The following is a 12853-nucleotide window of genomic DNA, read 5'->3' as shown; positions in this document are numbered from 1 at the left end:
GTGTAACAGGATACAGTATTGTAAGACAGTAGCAAGTGTTCTGCCACTTACTAGTTGTGTAACCTTGGCCAGAACACTTAACTATTTTTGGTCTTAACAGAGGTGCCCCCTCTTCCACTTAGGATTAGTACAAAGGAAAACCTACAAAGTTATCAGTTACCATTGACTAATGTGTCAGCCAGTCACATTAAACATACTTGAATAAAAAATAACTCAGAGATGTGCATTAATGCTTTCTCACAACCTAAAGTAAATTTTCCACATAAAGTTTACACTTCAAGTACCAAACATTTAAAATTCTTAAAAGTATTTAGGATGGAAGTCTTTTAAAAATTATATCCTCCTCTGTACATAGTTTATTCTTTCTTAATGACACAGGGTTGTTACCATGTTCACTATTATTAAAGTTTAGCTGTTGTGGTTTATTTTTTTTTTTTTTTTTGAGAGAGAAAGAGAGAGAGGGCATGTGTGATTGGGGTGGGGAGAGGGGCAGTGGGAGAGAATTTTTTTTTTTTAAAGATTTTATTTATTTATTTAACAGAGAGAGAGAGAGAGAGAGTGAGAGAGGGAACACAGGCAAGGGGAGTGGGAGAGGGAGAGGTAGGCTTCCCGCTGAGCAGGGAGCCTGATATGTGACTCAATCCCAGGACCCTGGGATCATGAACCGAGCCGAAGGCAGACGCTCATCCCAAGAGAGAGAGAATCTTAAGCAGCCTCCACACCCAGTGTGGAGCTGGACACAGGGCTTGACCTCATGACCCGAGATCATGACCTGAGCTGAAATCAAAACTTGGATGCTTAACCTACTGAGCCACCTACGTGTGCCATAGCTGTTAGTTTTATTATACTGAACTAAAATACATAGATAGCTTTGGGGGCTATTCGATTAAGTAAATCTGACTCCCTTAATACAAAAAAGTCACACTGGCAGTCTGTATGTTATTAAAATCTTTCTTATAATTGGCTGTGAAAATAGCAGCTGTGTTTAGGAGCCTTACTTCAAGTCCTAGACTGGTACTTTAGATAAAAATAAAGATTCTGAATGAAGCCTTCAGTAACAGTTTTATGAGTAAAGTACATGGATTTTCTAACAATTTCAACTGCTCAATGCCCTTTATTTCTCAGTTTTTGGTTTTTGAAGGTGTTCCTGATGTCTCTGAGAGAGGGGACTATAAATAAAGTGGGATATCACTGCCTTTTCAATGCATCAAAAAAGTGCATGTTAGCAATACATGAAAAAAGGTAAAAAAAGGTTGATCAAGGTTTACAAAAAAGATAAAGAAATATCCTGGTATCTTACTACAGAAAAAAACTAGAGATAAATGTTTCCCTCTAACTTAAGAAGTATAATTATCACCAAAGTGTAAAATCTGGACACTGCTCCATGCCTATGGCTTTGCTCTGGAAAGTCGGTTTTAGTATTTGGGGTTAACAATATGCTTACAGATTAATGAAATCAAGATGTATACCCAATAAGAGGACAGAATGCTCTGAAAGAAACTGAGAAAGTACTTTCTTCTAAAGTGATGCTCACACGGAATAAAAAACTGAGTAATAATTAATCCACAGGTGAGAGCTAACCTCTTTTACGGTTGTGAGACATGTGCTACTCTTCTATATTTTAATAATTTCATAGTGCTTCAGTATTTTAATTAGCCTCAACTAAGTAAGATTTCCAAACCACCCCTGAAGCAATGGTTGTGGCAATATGGCTGAACTAGTCCCAGAAGACAGACAACTACAGGTAAGTATGAATCTGTTTCACAGCACTACGGAAAGGGGAAATGGGATCTTCACAACCAAGGCACACGTACTGCAGAAACATCAGTACCCACCAAACCTAGAACAGCAGTATAGCATTTGGGTGCTGAAAAACAGCATCAGAGAGGGAGTCCAGGAGGCAAGAAGATTAAAACTGCAAATGGCAACCTTGCGTAAAAGAAAGAGACATTAACAAAGGGTCATCTGTAGGTGCGTTTTCCTGGCAAAAAGGATCAGGGAGAACATACTGGTGAACCACAGGTCATCAGAGCAAGAAGTAGGGAGCTCTTCATCAGTTAGGTCCTGGGCCACCTCAAAACAAACTCCACCTGGAGTGACTGCACCTTTTCCTGAAATCCTAAGCCATAGGGGTTTGCAAACTACATTGGCAATCATAAGGAATCATGTGTATTTATTCTATACATCTTGTATCTTGTCTCTTTTACTGACTTGTCTTTGTCTTAGCTTTCCAAGCAAATCTAAGCTACCTGAGCTACTTGAGATGTAAGGAACAGGCAGGGATCACATTTCATGCTCTTCTGTTTTTTCTGAGCAAAAATGAGGGGAGAGAAAAAGCATCAAGAATGCTTCCTGTGGGGGGCGCCTGGGTGGCTCAGTGGGTTAAGCCACTGCCTTCCGCTCAGGTCATGATCTCAGGGTCCTGGGATCGAGTCCAGCATCGGGCTCTCTGCTCAGCAGGGAGCCTGCTTCCCTCTCTCTCTCCCTGCCTGCCTCTCCGTCTACTTGTGATTTCTCTCTGTCAAATAAATTAAAAAAAAAAAAAAAAAAAAAGAATGCTTCCTGGGTTTTCTTCCTGGGCAGCTTCATTTGCTGAGATAGGAACACAGGGAATGAAGCGGGGGGCTGGAGATTGTTACAATAGGTATGTGTCTCATGAGTTCCTTTTCTTACACACGGAGTTGAGGTATATCTAAAATTCTGAATCTGAGATGTTCTGGAAGGCAACTGGACCGGTAGCTTCACTTGGATCTGAAAACCTTCACATTAATACTAACCTTTGTCCAAGTGTCATTAAATGGCCTTGTTATAATAGCTAACTTTAAACTACAGTAATAAAATCACTTTTGACTGTGCCTCTAATGTGTCAAGCTTCCTACCTTTTCTCTAGAAACTTTTCAGTAAGATCTTAGGTTTAGATGAATTTTAATTTCAGATGATTTGAATATTTAATTTTAAGCTAACCTCAACTTCTTGAAATTTAATACTATTACAATTTCATTTATTTATTTATTTATTTTTAAAAAAGATTTATTTATTTGACAGAGAGAGAGAGACCACAAGTAGGCAGAGAGGCAGACAGAGAGAGAGAGGGATGCAGGCCCCCTGCTGAGCAGAGAGCCTGATGCGGGACTCGATCCCAGGACCCCGGGATCATGACCTGAGCCAAAGGCAGGGGCTTAACCCACTGAGCCACCCAGGCGCCCCTTCATTTTTTAAAAGGGGGTGCAGTTTTTAAAAAACTGGCTAGTTTCTGCCTGGTTTTAAACAGCTAGTCTTTACCTTTGCTTCTAGTTATTCCATTTTTTCCTATAGTCTCAAGCCTTTGAAAGAGCCCAAATATGCATTCGCCCTGATTTAGAACACTCTCAGGCACTAAGAAGGTAAGTAAGAGAGGGTCAAGCTTCTTTCCTGCAGCCCATTCCCTCAACTCGACTGAAGGGGGAGCACTGTAGTACCTCAGTGACTACACAGCTGGTAGGATGGATGTCCCTCACACCTGACCAGGTAAGATCTTTATAAGAACAATAATTCATCACAGATTTCAAAATCGCTCATTTGATTTCATGTTCTTCCTGCTCAACAACAGGAGTCTGTAACAGTTAAGTAAATGATTTATCAATCAGAAATACTTCACCACTAGAGAGCTGTAAGCTCCCAGGGACTGGGAAACGGGAGGTAGGGCGTATAAAGAGAGGGAAACTTGACTTCCAACTGCCTGGATTAGTTCTGAGTGTCTCCTTGGAGAGAAATCACTTGCATGACTTTGACTCTGTCTTTCTATCCCCAGCTCAATGCCTAAGTCTTAAGGGTGTGGTCAAAGGATAAGATAATATTCATAACAACTCTGAAAGGTACAGTTTAAGAGTGAGGTGTTGTTTCACAACCCTATCTATAATGATTTACTCAATGATGTTTTTCCAGATCAGAGGTTAGACACAGTTGAACTCGCCTACTTGGTCAATACTGCAATACTAAAGTCCCCAGAGAAAAGCATTCCTATGGTTAATGTAAATGGTGGACTGTCAATGCTTATCTTAGGGTAAAAGAATAAAATGAGGGGCGCCTGGATGGCTCAGTCAGTTAAGTGTCTGCCTTCAGCTCAGGTATGATCCGAGGGTCCTACTTCTCCCCTTCCCTCTGCTGCTCCCCATTTCTATGCTCTGTCAAACAAATAAAAATAAATTTTAAAAATAATCAAATAAATTAAAAGAAATAAAATTAGAAGAGGGAAGGCAGAGAGTTGAAAGGACAATTTTAAGAGTCTAGACTCTGGGATTGATGGTTTTAGGTAGTCTCTTGAATATCTACTAACTTTCAACAAAACTCATGATGGCAAATGCACCATCAATGATGACCGAAATACAAAAGATCAATGAAGACACTGCATGATGTCTGGATCATCAGAGAAGGGCAGTCCTGGGAAAACGGAAAGGGAGAGAAAGCTTGAGATAACCCCTGACAGAGCAGACAAAATAGTTAAGAGATGTAGATTAATTTGGCTTGATTTTTCTACTTAAATATAAGAAAACATAAAAATGCATCATCAGTTCCCCTCAAGGCAAGAAGAGGCGTATTTTTTGCTAGACAATAATCTGAAATTATGTTCCCTAATTCCTTATTTTCTGGTCTTTCAAGGGCGTGGATAGGTCAGGTGACAAGTCCTTGCTCTGCACTGGGAAATGTATCTACCCTTGGCTGGCTGTTTCACATCTGCGGGTCACGTACTTGGATACAGGAATATTCCAAGTACTACAACAACATCCACTGTGTGTACGTGTGTGTGTGGAGTGGAGAAGGTGGGCAGTATGGAGTATGGTGATTTTCCAAAAGCCATATATAGTTTAGTTGAACTTCTAAACTATGGAACGGCCAAGTTTTCCTTCCACAGAACTGAACTAGGAGAAACCATAAAAGGGTACAGTAGATAAAGGCAACAAAGAAATGTGAGAAATGAGATCATAAGATCACAGAACAGAAAGTGACCTCTTAAAATCAGGCAGTTTAATACCTGACTTGCAGGTGGCTGAAATCCAAAATAAAATTTAGATGGATTTGGATTTAGAAAAAGCACTTCTCAAAACTGCGGTTAAGGAGAATGATCATTCCCTTAGAAATGAAAAACATAGAGGAGGGGTGTGTGTGTATTTTCAAACCCTGGGTGATTGCTGATAGCATCTTGTTCAGGTGCAAAGCAGAAAAATAGTGAAGAACTACTGGTCTAAAACAAGACATGCAATCCCTTAGTAAGAGCTTTCTAAGTCTACTGTGCTCCTAGCCAAGTTTACTAGAAGTAGGGCAGAACAAAGATTCCAAAAACTATGAATAATCTAAACTGGGGGAAAGGAGAAATGCATCAGGGGCTGCTTACCGAGCATGAAGCCATAATTTGCTAGTTTTTCTGTATCTTGGGGCTTAATACCTCTGATAAAAGTCTATTATTCAGAGTAGATCTCAAGAGGATAGAAGCCTTTTAAGGCTTGTAGCTCCTATTTCTTTTCAACTTAACCAAATTGTCAAATTTCTTAAATTACAATAAAAATATAAATACCAAGGAAATTCTTATTTAACATATTGTCACCCTATAGGCAAATGTACCCGGTAGCCAAAATACAATCAAAAGGTTACTTGGTGAATAAAAGTCAGAGCAAGGGGTCCTAAGCACCACAGCCCAATGCCTTTGTCTCCTTTCTAGGAATATAGTGAGTTCACAGATGTTTCTGCCAAACCATTTATAGCTGATAGTTTTTTTTTTTCTACCAGATTGATTTTTGTTTCTATCATCTCAGGTAAGACTATACATTTAAGACCAAATACATGAACTCTCGATGTTAATTTACATAAAAGGAGGGAAGGTTCATAGGCTATGAAAGACACAGGATTTTGGACTGGAGGACATAAATTAAAAAGTGATAGCTCCTGGAAGTGAGGGAAGAAATATCCCTAAGTGATATTGCTAAATACTGGTTTGGTGAGAGCATTTAACCTAAATTATTCATCTAATGAGTACTTTAAGAATTCTTAGAAAACACTTTTAAAATAGACTTTAGGAAATAATATAATAATTTCAGACCAAGAGGACAGACCTCTGTCTCAGGCTACTTTGAACTGAAAAAAAAAAAGTGTTATCACTGGCCTGAGTTATAAAGCTAGAGTGGAGAGAGATAGTAAAAGCCTAACTGACATTTTAGGAGGTCAGGATTACATGAGAGCTCGTGACAAGCCAGCTGACTGACCTATTTCTCTTTTTGATTTTAGTCAGAGGATTAAAATCTATGTTGCTTTTTGGGGGAAAACTGCCCTTTCATTCCCAGTTTAAATGACCAGGACAATGATGGACTAGAACAATGCCACTGCTTATGCAGAAACCAGGTGCTCATTCCCCACATGAGAGGAAATAAACTGTATTGTGGGGCTCTTTCAAATCCCCTCATCATTGGGCAAGGGGAAAGAAACATTTGTCAAGGCCCAGGAGAAGCCAAGAACTGTGCATGGCTTCCCTGGCACCCAGACAAGACTCCATTAGGAGGGGGTGTATTTCCTCTGTAGTAAGAGTGGTAACAACAACCATCAACTCAATACCCATACCACCACTTTGCAAGGCAGTGTGTATGGACAGAGGGCTCTAAAGGAGGCATGGGGGGCTGACACAGAAACAAACAAGAGAACACTTAACAGCTCACATGACAGATCCCAGCAACAAAAATGTATTTTCCTCTCCAGAAACAGGGTGGTATGTTTTTGACAGATACTCTCTTTCTTTTTGGGTGAAAGGAAGAGGGAGACTAGCAGATTATAATAAGCAGCAGATAAATATTTGATAGTATCCTGAAGTTTCGTGATTGTTAGGGGATCTTCTAGATCCTAACTTTTCTCATGTTCTCTTGTGGTTCTTAATCTCCACTCTTGAAACCATACAAATCTGCAGTGTAAGCCTTAAAAGTGGAAAATTCTACTTTTGTCATATAGTAAATCATGAAGGCATTCCTAATTAACTGTAATCACTTGAAGACTAGATCACGTTAAAACCTTAAAAAGGGATTCTTAATTTAATGTCACTTAATTCATGAAGTAAATATTAGATGAGGTAAAATACTTAAAAATTTAAAGTACAGGGATAAGCAAAGCATTTTTGGATCTACCATTCTGGGATCCAGTCCTGGAATTAAGTCCTTTACATCATTCTCCACTCTACCTCTCTGGAAACTCAAGTCTAAGTTGGGAGATGTGCTGGAGTGGGATGAACTAAACAGAATCATCTGTATATTCAAGTCTTTGCTCAGGAACTTTGCTCAGGAACTGTATATTCGAGTCTTTGCTCAGGAATCATCTGTTTATTCAAGTCTTTGCTCAGGAACTTGAAGACAAAATGTAACTAAATGTACACACTCACACACAACATACTCAACTTAGGTATTTTACCTAACTCCCCATCCTAAGTTTCCCTGTTTCCTCTTGCTTCCCACCACTATCCAGCTCAACTAAACAGACCCAACTTTCCTTGAGGAATACTGTATTTTAAGCTCCCTGCCACTAGTTTCTCCTCATTTTAGAGTTTGCTTCACATTACCCAACTGCCATCTTCTTAAAGTCCAAATGCGATCTTAACTTTTTTCTTTTTTTTAAAGTAGGCTCCAGGGGTGCCTGGGCTCAGTGGGCTAAAGCCTCTGCTTTCAGCTTAGAGCCTGCTTCCTCCTCTCTCTGCCTGCCTCTCTGCCTACTTGCCATCTCTCTGTCAAATAAATAAAAACCTTTTTAAAAAGTAAGAAATAAAGTAGGCTCGATGCCCAGCATGGAGCCCAAAACAGGGTCTGTTACTCATGACCCTCAGATCAAGACCTGATCTTAGATCAAGAGTCAGGCACTTAATTGACTGAGCCACCCATGCACCCGATTTTACCTTTTTTTTGGGTGTGTGTGTGTGTGTGTGTGTGTGTATGCGCATAAAACCTATAAAACCTGTCAACTTCCCACTGCTCATACTCCATCCTCCTTAGCACCTTCTCCCTGGGGGCTGTGTCAGAATTTCTTACTCTACTCCCACGGTTTGTTTCTACCTTTTATTAAATAGCACTTATGTGGCGTTGTAGCGTAATGGCTGACATGGCTATCTTTGCCACTGGTTTCTGAACCTTCTCTAGGTACAGGACAGGACTTTGTCCTTTTTAACTCAACAGCTTCACTGCCTAACACATGGGACTCATAATTTCAGGTGTAAGTAAGCAATAAATAACCTAACCAAATAAATTACTATGTAGTGAAAATAATTTCCCTAAGACATTTTTCAAGGGAACATATAACAACATAGGAAAAAAGAATAACCTTCCAATGAACATGAATTCAAATCAATGAGGCAGGGAAAGGAAGAAGGGAGTTTTGAAGATCAGACAGTAAAATGTGTAGGTTCTTCACTGGAGGCACATAGGAGGTTGCTAGCATGCTCTCCAAGGTACCAGAATAACTGGGATGAAAAGATATGGTTTACATTGGGGCTTTGACTGCAAACCAGAACAAGAAATAACTTTTACAAAGTGACAAAGTACACATCTCAGTTTGCATTATCTATGATGACACACAAATTTCAATGAAACAGTATTTATCCTTATTACATGCTATGTGCTTTTTCTCTTTTCTTTTTAAAATGTTGGTTAGGCCCCACTAAGCAGTTTACAACTAAGGGTTGCAACTGGTTGATCCAGTTTGAAAAACTGGTCTACAAAGACTTACCAATTCCTAGCACCTCATAAGAATCTGCTATCCTGGTTATTTTCTTCTTAATTCATCTTTATCTAGCTAATGCTACACTGCCAGGTTCTCCTAGCAAAATGTTTCTAGTCGATTTAATAGATGCTGGAATGAACACCTCTAAACTGTGCTGGCTATGATCTGTTTGAAATGTTCAGAACCTCGATAAGAGTATAGCTAAAATCACTAAATCAATGGCAGAAGAGTCCCCAAATTCTTTCACTGGAAAACGAATGGTCTGGTGATTAAACACATGCATGCACACATGACCACTCTCACACTTGGCTCTTGTATTTTGTTATTCAAACTACCACCACGTAAAAAGAGAAGTCTTCCAAAGCACGTAAAACTTCAACCTTGACTATACAAAAAACCCAGTGTGCAACAGAAATGCAGATGAATTCCACCCAACTTTGTAATTTTTAATCTTAAACATCTTCTACTTTCTAAACAACTATTAGTGTAGTCTTTGAAAAGAAACAATGACTAACAGTTTGGTAATACACCTGTGGAACAGGACCAAGAAATGCAGAAAAGCAGCATTCCAGGTTTTAATCACAGTTCCAACGCTTTTAGGTCTCTGACTGCAGTGTCCCTAATACAAACTCACCTGCCTCTTCCAAAGTTCTAATCAAAACAAATGACTCCCTCTACAACTTTCAATCTGATTTTCTCACCTTCCCTATACCTCACACTAAATTAACTCTTGCCAGATGCTTTCACTCCTGTCATTTTTTGAGTATCTGCAAAGAGCCCAGCACAGAACTAAGTATCTTTACATACAGAATCTCATTTGAGCCTCACAGCAAATCTCTGAGGTGGGTATTTGCTCTGAGGTGGGTATAAGCTTCCTTTTACAGGTAAGAAACCCAGGCTCAGAAAGTTTCAATAACTTGCTCAAGATCACGTACAAAGAAATTAGAAGGGCTGGTTTTTGTGTTTTTTTTTTTTTTTTTTTTTTTAAGATTTATTTATTTATTTGACAGACAGAGATCACAAGTAGGCAGAGAGGCAGGCAGAGAGAGAGAAGGAAGCAGGCTCCCTGCTGAGATCATGACCTGAGCCAAAGGCAGAGGTTTTAACCCACTGAGCCACTCAGGCATCCCAGAAGGGCTGGGATTTTAAACGAGGCCCATCAAATTCTGTCTCTTTTTTTTTACGTCTTTATTTTTATTTTTTTAAATATTATTTATTTATTTGACAGGGAGCGAACACAAGTAGGCAGAGAGGCAGGCAGAGAGAGAGGGGGAAGCAGGCTCCCCACTGAGCAGAGAGCCCGATGCAGGGCTCGATCCTAGGACCCTGAGATCATGACCTGAGCTGAAGGCAGAGACTTAACCCACTGAGCCACCCAGGTGCCCCCAAATTCTGTCTCTTAAACCTGAGATAGTCTCTCCTCTCCTCTCTATGCCTTACCTACTCTTCAAGATTCATTTCCTCTACAATAATCCCAACTTCTATTTAACAATCAAGTTTATAAGCTTCTAATATAATTTCTTAACTGGTAATTTCATAAGATAGATTTAATTAAGTTATAAGTGAACCTAAAAGAATATTATTATATTAAACCTCTCATTCTAAGTTTGAATCATGAGTGCCAAAGTGGTACAAAGGTAAGTATAATGGCTTGGAATCATGAGTATTAAAGGAAAACTCATACTATGTGAGGAGGGCAAGTCCCTTAAACTCCCCACATTCCATGTTTTTCATATTAAAAAATGAAAGATTAGAATGGGACAGTATTTAATCAATAAGGGGGAGTTAATCAGAAGTTCCTGTGGTCACAACAATGTGAATATACCTAACATTACTGAACTGGATACTTAAAAATGGTTGAGATGGTAAATTTTAGGTCTCTGCTACAACTAGAAAAAGATCTACTGAATAAACTTTAAAAATATGAAAAGAAAAAAGAAAAACAAAACAAAACAAAAAACCTCCTGTTACATTTTGAAAATATACAGCATGTACAGGCCTCACGCTTATAAACTGATTCAGTGGATCTGGTATAGGACCCAGGCATCTGCATTCTTTTAAAAAAAAAAAAAAGATTATTTATTTATTTATTTGACAGAGATCACATGTAGGCAGAGAGGCAGGCAGAGAGAGAGGAAGGGAAGCAGGCTTCCTGCTGAGCAGAGAGCCCTACACAGGGCTCAATCCCACGGTCCCAGGATAATGACCTGAGCCAAAGGCAGAGGCTTTAACCCACTAAGCCACCCAGGCATCTGCATTCTTAAAGACTGATTCTAACTGAGACTGATTCCATCCAATGATCCCCCCAAGACTCTTTGTTGCTCCAACATTAAAGACAGAACTAGCCTGCACACAACTGAAATAGACATTATAAATAACATACTTTAAAATTAACATACCTTATAATTTTTAGAGAAGTATCATCACATTCATACAGTTCATAATAAAAACTTTAAAAAGCATACTTGTTTTATATAAAAGCCAACTAAAAAATGAGACCCAAATCTATTTGTTTTTCCTTTAGAAAATGCTACAATGCAAAGGGGTCTAAGGTTTATACCTTATTATTCAATAAAGGCTTCCTACTTTATTTCCCAATGTTAGAACAGATATAGTGTATTTGTTTCACATTTAATAGGAGATTGCATTTAATAGACTCAGGGGTGAAATGAAGCCTAAATGGCATTCAGGCTGCTACTATGATTTTCCAGATGAAAACATGAGTGATCTAGCTAGAAAACCAACTTGACAGAATTTTAAAGTACCAAATAATCCCTTATGGCTCCACACTGCTGATTAAATAAGGCTGGCCAAGAGTATAATTAACATCTTGAAACTACTAGTCAATAAACAACAGTGTTTTTACATGCCTATATAAAAAGCTTCAGATTCAAGACTTAATCCTTTTGAGTTTTATATATATTTTTGCTGACTTCCCAGATTCATTCCTTCCAAGCTGCACTCCAACCAAATCATGACTTGAACTATTAACTATTCTTCTAGAACACTTCTTTTCCAGTAATGTCTGAAAAAAGCCTTTCTATTTCAATTGTAAATACAGCTTGGTACATTTCTAGCTTGATACATCATTTCCTCCAAAAACAGCAAAAAGTACAAAAACTTGTAAATTGAACAGGATTAATAAAATCCTGTGCTAAATGCTTACCAGTGGAAGCAGATGATGACGTGTACACTCAGAATACAAGAACCATTACTGACCGCACTACTTAGTAAATTCTATTAAGAAAAAAAGATTTTGCACTCTTTTCGGCGACAAAATCTACCACCAAACGATGTAGGTATGTTTTTACATTTCAATACAAGTGAATAGTGAGAGAAAGGGGCAGTTCTTGAGGAAAATCCAAGAACTATACAACTCGAGAAATGGCAGAAAGCTAACCCATTTTCCATTTTCTCACTCCATTTCCCTTATGCAATTTCCCTGACTCTGACACCTTGTTAACACAGAAAGTCTTTGAATTAATTCCAAAGTATCAACAGAATCAGAGAAGAAAATTCTGGATTAGCAGGAGTAAGTCCTTTTTAAAGTTATAATAACTGGAAAATAAGTATCAATTCAAAAACAGACCATTAAAATGAATCATTTATGAGATGCCAAATTACAAACCTACTATATTGATCCAGCCACCGGTTTAGAATGGATTAATGGCAAGAACAAGTAATTATAGCTTTGAAATTTACAAAGTAGCAATAATTAGGTTTCCAGAAAAATGTTCTATGAACACATGGCATGACTGAATAAGGGGGAACAAAGGAAGCCAATAAACAAGCCTACAGTACCAACAAAATTTCAAAAATCATAAACACTGAACCAAAGGCATAAATAGATAGCCAAAGAAATGAGACAAAAATACTAACTAAAAGATAATCTGGAGCAACTACCAACAACAGCCTCACTTTTTAATATAAAATGCCATTAGAAATGATCAGAAATCACTTCAATGAACACTAATTACACATCTATCAATTAATTACATACATCAAAAGCTTGAAAAAGCTTCCTCTAATACTTTGCTAAACCATTTCTAATCTTTGTCACTGTGATTCAGCTATTCCCCTTACCACTTTACAACAGGAATCACTTTATAATCCAAAACTTCTTTATATACCT

The 12853-nt window shown here is 38.4% G+C and overlaps 1 protein-coding gene across 6 annotated transcripts in view; it reads right to left on the bottom strand.

The window, feature by feature from the left end:
* Positions 1-12853, bottom strand: part of LCOR (ligand dependent nuclear receptor corepressor) — a 143493-nt gene that overhangs the window by 16285 nt on the left and 114355 nt on the right. The gene's annotated exons all lie outside the window — the stretch shown is intronic.

Source organism: Neovison vison, chromosome 2, assembly GCF_020171115.1.
Source record: "Neovison vison isolate M4711 chromosome 2, ASM_NN_V1, whole genome shotgun sequence".
Taxonomy (NCBI): domain Eukaryota; kingdom Metazoa; phylum Chordata; class Mammalia; order Carnivora; family Mustelidae; genus Neogale; species Neogale vison.
The sequence above is the reverse complement of the archived record's forward strand: the minus strand, read 5'-3'. Positions and strand labels throughout refer to the sequence as shown.